General features: G+C 41.9%; 1 protein-coding gene across 1 annotated transcript in view; it reads right to left on the bottom strand.

The window, feature by feature from the left end:
- The window catches only part of NFKB1 (nuclear factor kappa B subunit 1), a 159,354-nt gene extending 148,874 nt beyond the window's left edge, over positions 1–10,480 (bottom strand). The window contains exon 1 of the mRNA XM_027853362.1: positions 10,408–10,480. The gene's annotated coding sequence lies outside the window, so the exon portion shown is untranslated. The remainder of the gene's footprint in view (positions 1–10,407) is intronic.
- Between the last annotated feature and the right edge of the window lie 4,124 nt (positions 10,481–14,604).

Below are 14,604 nucleotides of genomic sequence, written 5' to 3'. Positions count from 1 at the left end.
AGAACCAGGAGAACATTGTACACAGTAACAGTCACATTGTAAGATAATTGACTTTGATAGACTTAACTCTTCTCAGCAATGCAGGAATCTAAGACAATCCCAAAGGACTCATTATAAAAAATGCTGCCTCCAGAGAAATAACTGATGTTGTCTGAATACACACTGAAGAATACTTGTTTCACTTTCTTTCTTGTTCTTGTCTTCTTGTACAAAATGACTAATATGGAAATGTTTTACATGATTGCACATGTATAACCTATATCAGATTGCTTACATCTCAGGGAGGGGGGAGGGGAGGGAAAAAAGGAGGGATAGAATATAGAACTCAAAACTTTTTTTAAAAATTAAAAATTGTTTTAATATGTAATGGGGGGGAACCATTAATTAATTAGCTAATTAAAAATAAAAAGTACTCCAGCCAGCAAACTCTTTGAATAATAAATACCACGTTTTATTCTACTGAGTACTTTAAGACAGTATGTTATGTAAGTAAACATTAACACTGAATTTTCATAATTCACGAATGAGAGAATAAGGTTAGAGGGAGAGGTTTGTTTCTCTAGGAAGACAAAGAGGTTAGGGTCAAGAGAAGAGAAAGGTTAGAAGCAATCAAACAACTAATGAACTCTTATTAAGCACCCACTATGTTCCAGGCACTAGGCTAAGAGCTGAGGATACAAAAAGAGGCAAAAGACAGTTCTTGTCCTCAAGGGGCTCACAATCTAATCGGAGAGACAACATGCAGATAAACTATAGACAGGATAAATAGGAAATTATTGAGAGAGAAGACACTAGAATTAAGAGAGGCTGGGAAACACTTTCTGTAGAAGATCGGATTTTAATTGGGACTTAAAAGAATCCAGGGAACCCAGTAGGAAAAGAGGGAAAACATTCCAGGCATAAGGGAGAGGCAGCCAGAGAAAACACCAGGAGCCAAGATATAGAGGGTCCTGTTTGTGGAGCAGGGCAGCCTGCAGAATTTGATAAAAAGAAGTCCATTTCCTCTCCATGGGAACACAAAAGCTGCCAGTATGGAAGCTTTCATGTCATTCATATGCTGTTCACAGACTTGGAAATGACCTGGGTGATTATCTGGCCCAGGTTCCCTCTTTTTCAGATGAGAAAACTGAGGCCTGAGAAGGTTGAAGTAACTTGCCCAGGGTCCAGTGTTCTTGCCATTTTACCTCATAGGGACAGTGTCAACTGTCCATGTATATTAACTATAGTTAATGGGGGAGGTAGCATGTAAATAACTAGGAACATAAAAGATATATACAGAATTGGTGACAGTTATCTCAGAAGGGAAGGCACTAGAAAAGGCTTCTTGCACAAGGTGAGATTTGACCTGAGTCTTGAAGAAAAACAGGAAGCTTTGAAGTCAGTTGAGGGGGCCAAGCTTCCAGGGCCCAGGGCCAGCCAGTACAAGACATTTTTGAAAAACTTTGAGTAGGCCTGTGCAACTAAGTTGGCATCCCCCCAAAAAGTTAACTCGTATTCAAAACAAATTCAGTCATTCCTACTTAGTGCAGAACAAGGCCCAATATTTGTAAATCAATGCTAACTGATCAATTAAAAAATTATTTCTTTGTATATCCTTGGTATATTATTATGATTTGGTTAGTTTCCTCAGAAAGTTGATCATACTTTTTTATGTTTTGATATAGGTTGTGGATAATTTCTTTCTTAAAGCTTGAACTTTTTCAAGCATATTTTCTCCTTTATGAAGTTAAGTTATTTTAAAATACAAATGATACAGAATCACTAAATTCATATTTTAAATTACACTTGCGAGGGATTTTTTTTACTTCAATAAATTCATAAGCTTATAGTGTGAAGTCTGCAATAATCTGTTACTTATCTTCTGATATAAGATTCAAGAAGGGTCATAAGATCTTGCCAAAAATGGTGAAATGTCAAGGCAAAGCAACATAATTTTTGTGGGGGAGTAAAGCTTTTTTAATCATTATTCCTAATTACCTAAACTTTAAAAAGAATAGGCAAAAAGTGAAAAAGAAGAAATAATAGCCAAGTGTCGGATGATATCTTCATCAATATACATCTATTTAGTGCTTAAAGCCCTACAAGCCTGGCCCCAACCAATTTTTCCAGCCCCCTAGGACATCATTCCCCTTCCTGCACTAGGTGATGCAGCCAAACTGGCCTTCCCTCTGTTCCTCATTCACAATGCTCCATGTCTTTGCACCTTTGTACTGGCTATCCCATATTCCTGCAAAAGTCTCTCCTTATCTTCACTTCACAGAATACCTCTCTTTTAAGATGCAACTTAGGCACCATCTTATTTCTACGTGAATCCTTTCTGATCCGCCCCCGACTGCTAGTATGTACTTTGTATGTCTGTACATACACATAGGTGTGTTTATTTATTGATTTTACATTTATGCTATAAGTATTTTTACATCACATTTTCTCCCTCATTAGAATACAGGCTCGTTTCAAGTAAGGATTGTTTCATTTTTTGTTCTTTTATTTCCTGTGCCTAGTAAAGTGCCTGGCACAAAGTGGGAGCTTCGTAAATACTTACTCATTGACTGATTGATCTTTGCAGTTACTAGATCTAGTCACCTCCTTCCCTAATTTCTCATGCCAATAGACTTCCTCTAACTAGGAATGGAACCTTTTTGAAAGCAGGAACATTTTTCTTCCCTTTGTATCCACAGTACTTAGCAAAAGACACTGCTTAAAGTTACAGAAAAATCCAAAGCATTAACAGTACTGAATTGGATTGTATACAGCACAACACACAGAATTTTAATAACATAATACCTGTTTGCATAAGGAAGCTGTTATTAGACAATCACAGAATATTCAAGAATTAGGAGAACTGGTCAAATCAGCTTCAAAAAATGTACCAAGCTAATTATGTACTTTCACAATTGTGTATTTACTAACTTTAAAAAAAAAAAACCCTTCATGATTTGTGCCATACTACTCCATCTAAGCATCAGGAGAATGACACAGATACAGTATCCTTCGATTTCAACAATACATTTTACAAAGTCTCTTGAATTATCCTTGCAGACAAGATGGAGACATATGGAATGGATGAGAGCAGTTAAATGGCTTCAGGTAGGTGGCTGATTGCCTTAACCCAAAGAGAAGTCATCATTCATTATGGTTCAGTTGCCAAGTTGACACTGACCCATTATCAATTGTCAACTTGGAGATAGGGTCTCTAGTGGATGGTCCATGGATTTAATCTACATCCTGACCTGTTCACATTTTTGCCAGTGACCTAGACAAAGACACAGATAATTTGCTTCTGAAATCGGAGGACGACCCAAAGTTGAGAGGGACAGTTAACACAATGAATAAATGTGTCATGATCTATAAGTGAATAGCTCAAGAGACTCAATTTGACAAGAATAAATGTTCAGGTTTGCACTACGCCTAAAAACAACAGCAGCAATGGCAAAGGTACAGAATGAGGGGGCAGTACTAAGCAGAACACGGAAAAGAGATCTGGGGATTTTATTTTAGTGGACTATAAGCTCATGTGAACCAGCAAGGTGACAAGAAAAGCTAAAAAAGCAACCTACCATCTGGGTCAACCAACCAACAAGCATTTGCTAAGTTCTTACAATGTGCCAAACTCTGTACTAAACTCTGGCGATGTACAAAGACACAAGGAAACCATTCCACACTTTGAAGGAACCAACATTCTAAGGAGGAGACAAGATGTACATCTAAGTTTGAAGCTTTAAAGGTTTACAACTGCACAAAGACTCTTGTGACAACCTGTATGTAGAATACATACAAAATTAATACAACGTAGTCTTCAGAAGCGGTGAACCAGCAGCTGGGGGAACCTGGAAAGTCCTTTTGAAGAAGGCAGCATGAGCTGAGTCTCAAAGGGATTTTAAAAAGATTTCAGAATAGTCCTGCTGTAGTCTGACCTAGTCTGACATTTAGACTATTATGTTCAAGCATGGGTGCCATGTTTTCAGAAATACACCGATTAGCTGAAATGTAACCAAAGGACATAAAATGGTGAGTAAGGTTAGGAATGGAACAAGCATTTATGAAGTGCCTACTATATGCCAGGAATGGTGCTATGTCATTACTTTACAAATATTATCTCACTTGTGAGATTTTATTATTCAGAAAACTAAGGCAGATAAAGGTTAAGTGACTGGTCCAGGGTCATACAGCTAGTCAGTACTTAAGGTCACATTTGAACTCAGGTCTTTCTGATTCCAGGCCTAGCAGTCTATCTGCATTTATTGACTACCTACTTTGTGCAAGGCACTCTAGTAGATACTGGGAACAAAGACAAAAGCAAAAGAATCCATGTCCTCAAGAAGCCTATGATCTATGGGAGAAAACTACATACAAAGATAAGTATATGCAGAATACATACAAGGTAATTTCTAGGGTTGAGAGCGTGAACAACAGCAGAGCAGGAAAAGTGTCCTGTATGAAGAGTTCATACCCGTGTTGTGTGCTTTGAAAGAAAGGTAGGTATTCTCTGAGGCAGAAGTTAGGAAGAAGAATATTCCAGGTATGGTAGACAGGAAGCTTGTGTAAAGTCTATGTAAAAGCTGTGTAAATGAGAGAGAGAGAAAAAATGTTGAAAATTCATGGGGAAAAAGTGGTAACATCTAGCCTAGGGCAGAGAAGACTGAGGAGTATTTGCAGGCCCATCCCCTGGAAAAGCCTGGGTCTGTTTAGTACTAAAGGTCAAAGTTGGGCCATCTCCAGTGTCCTGATCTATATCTGGCCACTGGACCCAGATGGCTCCGGAGGACAAAGGGAGGCTGGTGACTTTGCACAGCCCTCCCTCACTCAAATCAAAATCAACCGCATATCATACCATCACCTCCCTGATGTCAACAGTCCTCTTTGAGAACAAAGGACAAACAACAACAAAGGTCAAAGTTAGAAGCAGGCGATAAAAAGGAGAGTGACAAATTCAGGTTACGTGTAAGGAAAAATGTGGTTAAACCACATAGAACTATCCCTAATTACCTAATTAGGTAATGCATCACAATGAGCTGCTTTGGGAAGGATGAGCCAACCCTTTGTTGGAGATGTTCAAGCAGAGAAGCTAGATGACCATTTTTCTAAAACGATGCACAAAGGATGCTTATTCAGGCATAGACTGGCCTCACTGACTTCTGAGCTCCTTTCTCACTTTAAGGTTCTGTGATGCTCTGATCACTTCTCCAGAGTAATGGCCACCATTCTGCCCAAGCTTGCTGAGCAGCTCAAGCAGCAAAGAGTCTCAGAGAATAACAACATTTATCTAGCAGTCTAGAAGGCAGATTTTTTTTCTAATTTCAGAATAATGTAACTGACCAATAATTTGTAAACGGTGCTAAATCAAGAATAATGAAGAACAGCTCAAGGAGGAGAGATTAAAATATAACTGCCAACCTATAGCCCTGTTAAGATAAATAGATGGGAGATAGGTAGGTAGATAGATGAGAGGCAGATGCTAGATAAATGACAGATACAGATAAAGACAGATTATAGATAGGTAGGTAGACAGATGGAGAGATAGAGAAAAATAAAGAAATAGGTGATAGTGACATAGAGAGGAGAGAGAGACAAAGACAGAGCCAGAGCCAGATGAGAGACAGACAAAGAATTTGTTAAGTACTTATTATGTTCCAGGAACTGTGCTAAAACACCAGGTATACATATATAAGCAAGTAAAATAATCCCTACCCTCAAAGAGTTTATATTCTAGTGAAAGATAACATATAAAGGGGAGCTAGTGGCAGAGAAGTTGATGCTATTCAGCTGGAATGGGATCTGTCTTAAATGGGGAGGTTGGACTATATCATAAGTGGGGAACCTGGGGCCTCGAGGCCGAGTGTGGCCTTCTAGATCCTCGGGTGCGGCCTTTGGACCGAGTCCGAGTTTTATAGAACAAATCCTTGGGGATTTGTTCTGCCAAGTTTGGATTCAGTCAAAGGGCCGAGCCCGAGGACCTAGGGAGCCACACGCGGCCTCGAGGCCCCAGGTTCCCCACCCCTGGAATAAATGATCTCTGAAATTGTCTTTCTGTAATTCAACTACATTTGTAAGTTTCTTAACAAGAAACATCTGCCTGCAAAATTGGACCAATTTAACATCTCTCCTTCCAGATCTAGTGACCTCTTCCACATATGCAACGCTTCCTGTTAGGACTCCCACTGGATCTAGTCTAAAGGGGGATAAATCAGGCTTGCTCAGCATTAGGACCAATCTCCAAATAGTCTCAATCTCCAGATATTTCCCTCCTGTAATGAACTCTCTCCTTTCAAAGTATAAAGCATCTGGCAAATTCAAAATGAAAGGAAAGTTTCCATAGATATTTTCTGTAAGCAGTAAGAGAAATTTATTTTTACTGTTATTTTATTTGCCAAATGAAGTCATTTATCCTCCACACCTCTGAACCTAAATTTTAAAATTTTAAAATCCCATGTTTGTTTCTGTTCCTGTTAATTAGATTTCAGTTGATCAGTATGAAGCAAGCACTTCTCCCAGAAGCCAATATTTTACCCTTGGGGGTAGGGAAATGAATACTTTAAAAAAAAATGCAGTCTGAAAACTGTTGTGAATACACAGATTCCTTAAGAAGAATGAAAAGAGAATCTTTTTAAAAATAATATGGAAATGCTTTGTAAACATGTACTGCACTTTTCTCAGTGAGCTGATGAAACAGCAGGGAAATGGAGGTTATAGGCCAAGTCAACATACTGAGTTATTCTTTTTCCATGGCACTTAACACATGCATTAACAATCCCTATGACACTCTGAATACCAATGTGAAAATACAACTCGTTACATCCTTTGGAAATAGGAGGATTTCTCAAAGGGAAATGCACCCTTTCAGCAATTCAGGAAAAGTGACAATAGTTAGCATTTATGTAGTTCTTCAAGATTTGCAAACTACTTTACATGTTAACTCATCTGAGTCTTATAACAACCCTGTGAGGTAGGTGCTATCATGAACCTCATTTTACAGAAGAGGAAACTGAGGCACAGAGTCAGTGGCTTGGGTCACTGAGTCAAGGTAAGTGACTTGCCCAGGTTCCCACAGCTACTGAGTATCTCAGGGAACATCTGAACAAAGATCTTGACTCCGAGTTCAGTTCTCTATCCACTGTACCACACAGCTACTGTGGAATATCCTAAAAAACTTACTCAGGACTTCAGTGTGAATATATTCGGATCAAATTCCAGGCCTGCCAGTGGCTATCTAAGTTACTCTCCGAAACTGGAAGGGGGGTGGGACTAGATGGTTTTTAAGATCCTTTTTAGAGCTAAATCTATAATCGTTTAAGGGAGCTGGAAAACGTAACAATTCTCTCTCTATCACCAGTTTCTGATATGATTAGACCTGTGACCACCACATTTAAAAGCCTGCCCCATTTCAGACTAATTAATTTTGACCAACTATAATTCAGACATTAGGGCAGGTATTTTTTAAAGAGCTTAGTAGTGTAAAAGCAGTTAGGTGGTACAGTGGATAGAGCCTGGGCCTGGAGTTAAGGGTACCTGAGTTCAAATCTGGCCTCAGACACTTGCTAGCTGTGTGACCCTGGGCAAGTCACTTAACTCCATTTGCCTCAGTTTCCTCACCTGTAAAAGAAGCTGAAAAAGGAAATAGCAAGCTACCCCACTATCTTCGCCAAGAACACCCCAAAAATGAGGTCACAAAGACTGGGATGACTGAACAATCAGTTTAAAGCAAGTTGGCTCAAAGATCCCAACGATATTACCACAGCAGAGGTAGACTTGGCTACTTTGTATATGTGCTCCAATATTTACTACCTGGATTTGAAAAATAAGGGCTGCTTTGGCTTGTGGTAAATATTTGAGCAAGTAGCTCATGTGTAAAATAGGCAATTAAAAAACAACAGATGAAAGCCTTGGAAATGACCACAACTACAGAAGCACATGAATAATCACAGAATGAGAGTAAAAACTCAATTCTAGCTCTGCCACTAACTTGCTGTGTGAGTTTAGATAAATCACAACCTATGTGGAACTCAGTTTTCTCATCTATAAAACAAGAGTGTTAGACTACGTGATTTCTAAGGTCTCTTCCAGCTATAACATCTGTGATTTCTGTGTCTGGAAATTATTCTGAGGATAAGAAACATTTTTAAAAGATATTACCAAGGATTTATGTTAAGAATCCAGAACTCATATTATTTTAAGTCATGACTTAAAATAATTAAAATAATAAATGCTTTTTTCATTCATTCACTACATTTATACACCTTGTGAAGGTAGCTTTTCCTTCACAAGAAACTGTCTTGCTGGTTGAAGCTCTCCATAGCTCAGGTGGACATTTTGCCAAATAAATATGAGTTGAAGGTCTATCAATACTGAGCAGATAATTATAAATAAAGTCTGACTGATCATTTCAAGAAAAGTCCTAGTACATCTCTTCTCAGTACATACCTTCTTTGCATTTTAACAATTCAGCTGCATGTATACATGAAAAACAAATGCAACAGATTTCTCTTTCCAAATTCTATCTTTCCAGACACACTGGGCTCAAGTTAATTTTTCTACTCTATATCCATGGAATTTCTTCTCTATTACAGAGCAGACAATCAAAACAATTAAACTGGTTTGGAATTGGGCAGCTACCTCATCATTTGCCACCTGAACGTTGTCCTGGACTTCATCATTGCCTCCAGAAACTCATCTTCCTGAAAGATGGAATTAACTCTGACACTCAAGCCTCCTTAAGTATCTCCAACCCTTGGAGGGGCCCCCTGTAACTGCAGGGAGTAGAGGATAGAAATAGGAGACCTCTTCCCATATCCTCCCCCAGTTAAGGAGGGGCCCCAGGGCATCACCGGGCTTCAGAACTTCAATCTTCTCTTAGGTAGGGTATCCTCCCCACCCTCCCCCTCAATTTTCAGCTTCTGTTTATGTATTATTTCCTCCATGACACTGTGAGCTCCTTGAGAGGAAGGGCTGTCTTTCTGCCTTTCTTGGCATCCCTGTGTTTTTAGCCAAGAGGCTGACCCATAGTAGGTGCTTTAAAAATGACTAACTTCAAATAACAGGATATGAAGAACTGTAAAATTAAATCTCAACAACAAGCTTCAGCTAAGCCCTTGAATTCTAATCAAGCTTTCTTTCTGCAGGACAAAAAAGCAAACAACCCTGTCTACTCAGGAAGATGAGTGACTCCCAGGAGTAACAATGTTACAGTACCTTGCTTCCAAAACAGTGGAAACATTTGAATTCTGGAAGGATCACGGGCTTATTCTAATACAGCAACTGGTTCAGCTGCTACTTTCATATTATATTCCTAGACTTACTATACAGTAAAGAGACCAAGATTTGGAATCAGCTACTTTGATAAAATTCCATTAAGCTGAACTTAAGCCCTAAACTGGTGGTTTCTACTGAACCTTCACATATCCAGTAAAAACAAACAACCATATTTGATATCCAGGTTATTTCAAACATGAAACAGAAAACCCAGAGTGCAAATTAATTTTACTATAGAAAGGTCATACTTACGAGATCAGTTTTAAACCTTCAAAAACTTAAAACCACCGCTATGCGGTGTTAGCTTAAACTATGGCTATTAAAAACTTAAAACTGCACTCCGACTTTTGGGACACCCTGTATATATGCCAGCACCACCACGTTTTATCTAATGAACTAATCATCGGACTAAGTACTTGATTTAGCGAGCGTATTAAGAACTCCTACCTCCTTTTTTCAGAATGTCTTTTTGGGGGTCTCGGAATGCCCCTATAGACTTAATCTTTCTGGAAAGATAACCAGAGGTCCCGGTGAAGTTGGGGGATGGCAGATAGCTAACAAGACTTGGCAACTAGAGGGTTTTCAAATGAAGAGAAATCGGTAGCCTTCTCTTCTGCCTTCATTTCATAAAACGCCCTTGGATAAAAACCAGGTTCAGCACTTCACTCAAAACACCTCCCCCCTCCACACACACACACACACACACACACACACACACACACACGCACGCACGATACTCGCGCACACCAGCACACAAACGTACGCCCTTAGTCATTCCCTTCCCCCCCAACTCTAACCTCCCCCCCAAAAGAAAAATGAAGTCTCCCCCGCCGCTGCCATCCAACATGCCCAGATTTCTTCCCTCGTTTCGAAAGGTTGGAGGAGGTGAAATGGGCTGGGGGAAAAAAATCCAACTGGCCAAACCACATGGCCCTGGGCGCACCATCCCGGGTCCCCGGCTGCCTCTTTTCCTCCTCTCTCACCAATCCCATGCACCTCGCAACTGGTGTCAACCTCCTCCGGCGGGTCGGCCAGGAATGAGGAAGTCTAGACTCGGGGGATGGCGGGGTGGGGATCCGCAAGCGTGAAGAGCCGCACTTGTCCGCACCTTCCCTCGCAGGAAGCGCCTCCCCGCTCCCCTGGCCCCAACCTCGTTCTTACCCTTTGGGGGAGCTGCTCTCCGGGGCCTCCCAGCTCGTCCTGGCTCCCCGCTCGGCTCCGGCGGGCGGCAGGGGCGGGCTGGCCGCAGAGGGCACAGCGGGCGGGCGGTCTGCGCGCGTGGTTCAGCCCCGCGGCGCCTAGCAGCAGGCAACACGGCGCATGTCCCGCAGCCCGGGCCGGGGAGGCGAGCGGAGCGGAGCGGAGCGGAGCGGCTGCCCAAGCGCCCTGTCCAGCGGCCGCCCCGGGCGCCCCGCAGTCCCGGCTCGCTCGCTCGATCGCTCGCTCGCTCGCTCGTGCGCTCTCCCCGGAGCAGCTCGGGCGGCCGACTGGACTGCGGGCGGGCGGGACCGAGCGACGGGAAGGGGAAAGGGGGAAGCTGTCAGCGCGTCCCCTGGCCCTCGGGTGGCGAAACCTCCCCTTCCTGCTAGCGGCTTGCGGGCGCACTTCTCTCTCTTTCTCTCGTTCACTCTCTCACTTCCTGGCTGGAAATTCCCACTGACGTTGAGCCGGAGAGGGCGAGCAAGGCCAGACGCGCACACACTCACAGACACACTCCCAGTCCGGGGGCGGGGGAAGCCCGTTCTCCTGGGGGGGGGGGGCAGGGCTGGGGACGTGGGACTGGGGTTGCCCCTGCGCCCCCTCTCAGGCCTGCGCTCCTAGACCCCTTCCCCGGAGCGCAGCGGAGCGCAACGTCAGGGACGGGAGGAGGGCCTTGGACTTGGGCGTACGCGGCTCGTTCCAGTCCCTCGGCCTCGTCGGCTGGTTCCGGCGCTCGGAGGCCCGGGGCCGGCTGTTGGGCGGGGGCCATTGTCTCCGGGATCTGGCCGCTCTGGCTGCCGTACCTGGGCGGGGGCAGCCGCGCACCTGCTGGGAGCCCCCCGGGGACCGATTAAGGGTCCCCCACGCTCACGCTGCTGCTGTTGTTATGCGCAGTAGCGGGGCAAGCCTGACCCGATTTCAAAGCGGCCCCAACGCACTAGCAGTGTGACTCTGGACAAGTCACTCAACCCCTGTCTGCCTCAGTTTCTCCTTCTGTAAAACGAGGATAATAACAGGATCTACCTCCCAGGGAGATCAAGTGAGATAATATGTGTAAAGCGTTTTGATAACTGTAAAGCACTATATAAATTCTAACTATTATTTTTAATAATAATTCACATTTTATAACAAATACAGGCTCAAGGATTATCCATTTACAGAATTTGAACTCTGTGACAAAAAAAAAAGAACACCCTCAGAACAAAAACTCTCACCTTCAATTCTGTCTGTACTGATTCCCCATTGGGATGTTTATTAAAAGTATGTAGAATAATGATGATGACGATAAGGGTAATCATTTCCACTAATTTAGGGCTTTGACACACTGCTTTCCTATGCATAGATGGCCTCATTCAAGCCTGAAAACCCCAGGATGCAATGTGAGTATTGTTTCTCCTCTTGTACAGATAAGGAAACTGAGGCTCAGAGAGGTAGTGACTTTCCCAGAGGCACAGAAGTAGTAAGTCTTTCGGGTTCCAAATCCAGTGCTATCGAGGATCTACCATTGTGCCTTCTCAATACTCATAGCGGTTTAGATATGACCAGCCCAGGCCTCCTTCTCTGGTGGTGTGTAGGAACATAGCTTGATAGCTGAAAGGGACCTCAGAAGCAGTTGAATCCGACACATTTGTACAATACCTCGTGGTGTAAAGATCCAATAAGATTATGTATGTAAAATGAGGTATAAATTTTAAATTTTATGTATAAATGTGATTTGCCATTAAGCCCTGGGGAGGTCTCATTTGCCCAGGGTCACACAAATACACAGTACTTTGGATGGGCCTTCTGGTAGGTGGCCTCTAGCAGACCTTGGGAAAGAGTCAGTCCATGTGAGATGTGGGTAGCAGATGGGGTGAAATACTGACATCTAGGAGATCACAGATTCATTGAAGAATAAGGACCTAACTCTTGGTGGAGTTGTGAACTGATCCATCCATCCTGGAGAACAGCCCAAAGAGCTATAAAACTGCACATACCCTTTGACCGAGCAGTACCCCTACTGGGTCTGTATCCTGAAGAGATCAAAGGAAAAGGAAAAGGACCTGCATATAGACAAAAGTATTTATAGCAGGTCTTTTTGGGGTGACAAAGAATTGGAAATTGAGGGGACACCCATCAATTGGGGAATGACTGAACAAGTTGTGATATATGATTGTGAGGGAATACTATTATGCTATAAGAAATGAGGAGCAGGATTATTTCAGAAAAATATGGAAAGATGTGTATGAACTGATGCAAAGTGAAGTGAACAGAACCAGAATATTGTACATAGTAACAGCAATATTGTATGATGATAGGCTGTGAATGACTTAGCTATTCTCAGCAATTCAAGACAATTCTGAAAGGACTTATGATGAAAAATGCTATCCACTTCCAGAGAAACAGCTAATGGAGTCTGAATACAGATCAAAGCATGCTTTTTTAACTTTCTTTTTCTTGGGGTTTTTTTTTCTTGCCTGTTTTGCAACATGGTTAATATGGAAATATATTTTGCGTGACTGCACATGCATAATCTATATCAAATTGCTTGCCTTCTGAAGGAGGAGGTAGGGGAGGGAGGGAAAGAATTGAGAACCCAAAATTTTAAAAAATGAATGTTAAAAATAATTTTTACATGTAATTCAGAATAAAGTAAAATAAAAGAAGAAGAATTGCCATTAGGCCTAAACCAGCTATCCTAGAAAGAAATAGAGATCAGAGTTTTTTTCTAACCAGGCTTTTGGAATTCATACAAGAAGCCTTCCTGCTTCCCTATTCATGCTACCTTCACCCTAAATCCACTCCACCAACACAGCAAGAAAAGTTCAATTGATACTATGTTTTTTAAACCAATCTAATCTTGATTAGGTAATGATGACCAGGATCTAAATTACTGGGTTGATGGCAGTTTCCTCTCATGGAAAGATCTTGGCAAAGAGGCCTGGAAATTAAGGGGCTTCTTGGGGTGTGGTCTTGCCTCTCATTTTCAGATTCCCGGACTGATCAAGTTATTAGCTCTCTGTACCTCTTTAATCTTCTCAAATATACCCAGGGCTGCTTCTGATTATTACAGCTCAGGGAGGGTGCTGTAAGATGATGTTTCCCAAAACAGGGGTTGGAGGTAAGATGAGGTTTTATCACAGCTGAGGGAAATTATAAGATTAGTTTATTTCTGTTTGAGGAATGACTATGACCTCTGAAAGTCCAAATATTTAAATTTTATAAATGTGCTGTCCCACTTTTGAGTGCCATAAAGTTTATAATTCAAATGTGTTTTTCTCTACAAAGTTTTCCTTGATTCCAAGTCAGTAAGGACTCCTCCTCCCCACCCCCAGGACCTTACCAGCCACTTCGTTTTAATGTTAAATGTTAATGTTAAATGCCCTTGTCACTCACTATTTTGTTTTAAACTTATCTGCGTACTGGTCATGGCTCCCCACTAAAACTGTAGATTTCATGAGAACAAGGACTGTGTCTTGTCTAAACTGTATTTCCTTCATTGCTTGGCATAGTGCTTTATAAGTCTGTTGAATTAAAGAACAACTCTACACATTTTACTCTAAGGAAAAGTTCTAGTTCTGAGGAAATTGCCTAATATTTGTGTAAATCCCCACAGGAAAAAAGAACCTCCTATTATAGGTTGATAGAAAGTATATTGTTATTAATATATTCATAAAGTATTTTTCTATAGTAAGCTTACTCACGAAATGTCACCCTTCTGGGGTTAGGGAGGGGAGAGGTGGGAAGGGCACCAGAGGATGAGTCATGAAAAAGAACCTGGGGAAGTGGGTGGAGCTTATAAATGACAGAATGTGGATTTAGTCCTTGGATTCAAAGTATAGTAGCCATTTCTACTCTACTAAGGAGTTGAGAGCTTATTGCATCCATCAGACCAGAAATAGGGACTTGATTAGAACTTTAAGATAGGGAAGAGAGAGGGGAATCTATTTTTAATCTCAACATGACCCAAACTGAACTCATTATCACTTCCCCTAAATCCTCCCCTCTTCCCAGCTTCCCTATTACTCTTCCCAGTCCCTCAGGCTCACGGCCTAAGAGTACCATCCTTGACCCTTCACTCTCTCTCACCCTCCACATCAAATCTGTCCTCTCAATTTTACCATCTCTCACATATGTCCCTTTACTCTCTTCTGACCACTCTGGTGCAGGTTGTTTTTC

This window comes from Vombatus ursinus, unplaced genomic scaffold (genome assembly GCF_900497805.2).
Source record: "Vombatus ursinus unplaced genomic scaffold, bare-nosed wombat genome assembly UNPS02009975.1, whole genome shotgun sequence".
NCBI lineage: Eukaryota > Metazoa > Chordata > Mammalia > Diprotodontia > Vombatidae > Vombatus > Vombatus ursinus.
This window is presented reverse-complemented; position numbering and strand designations above follow the sequence as displayed.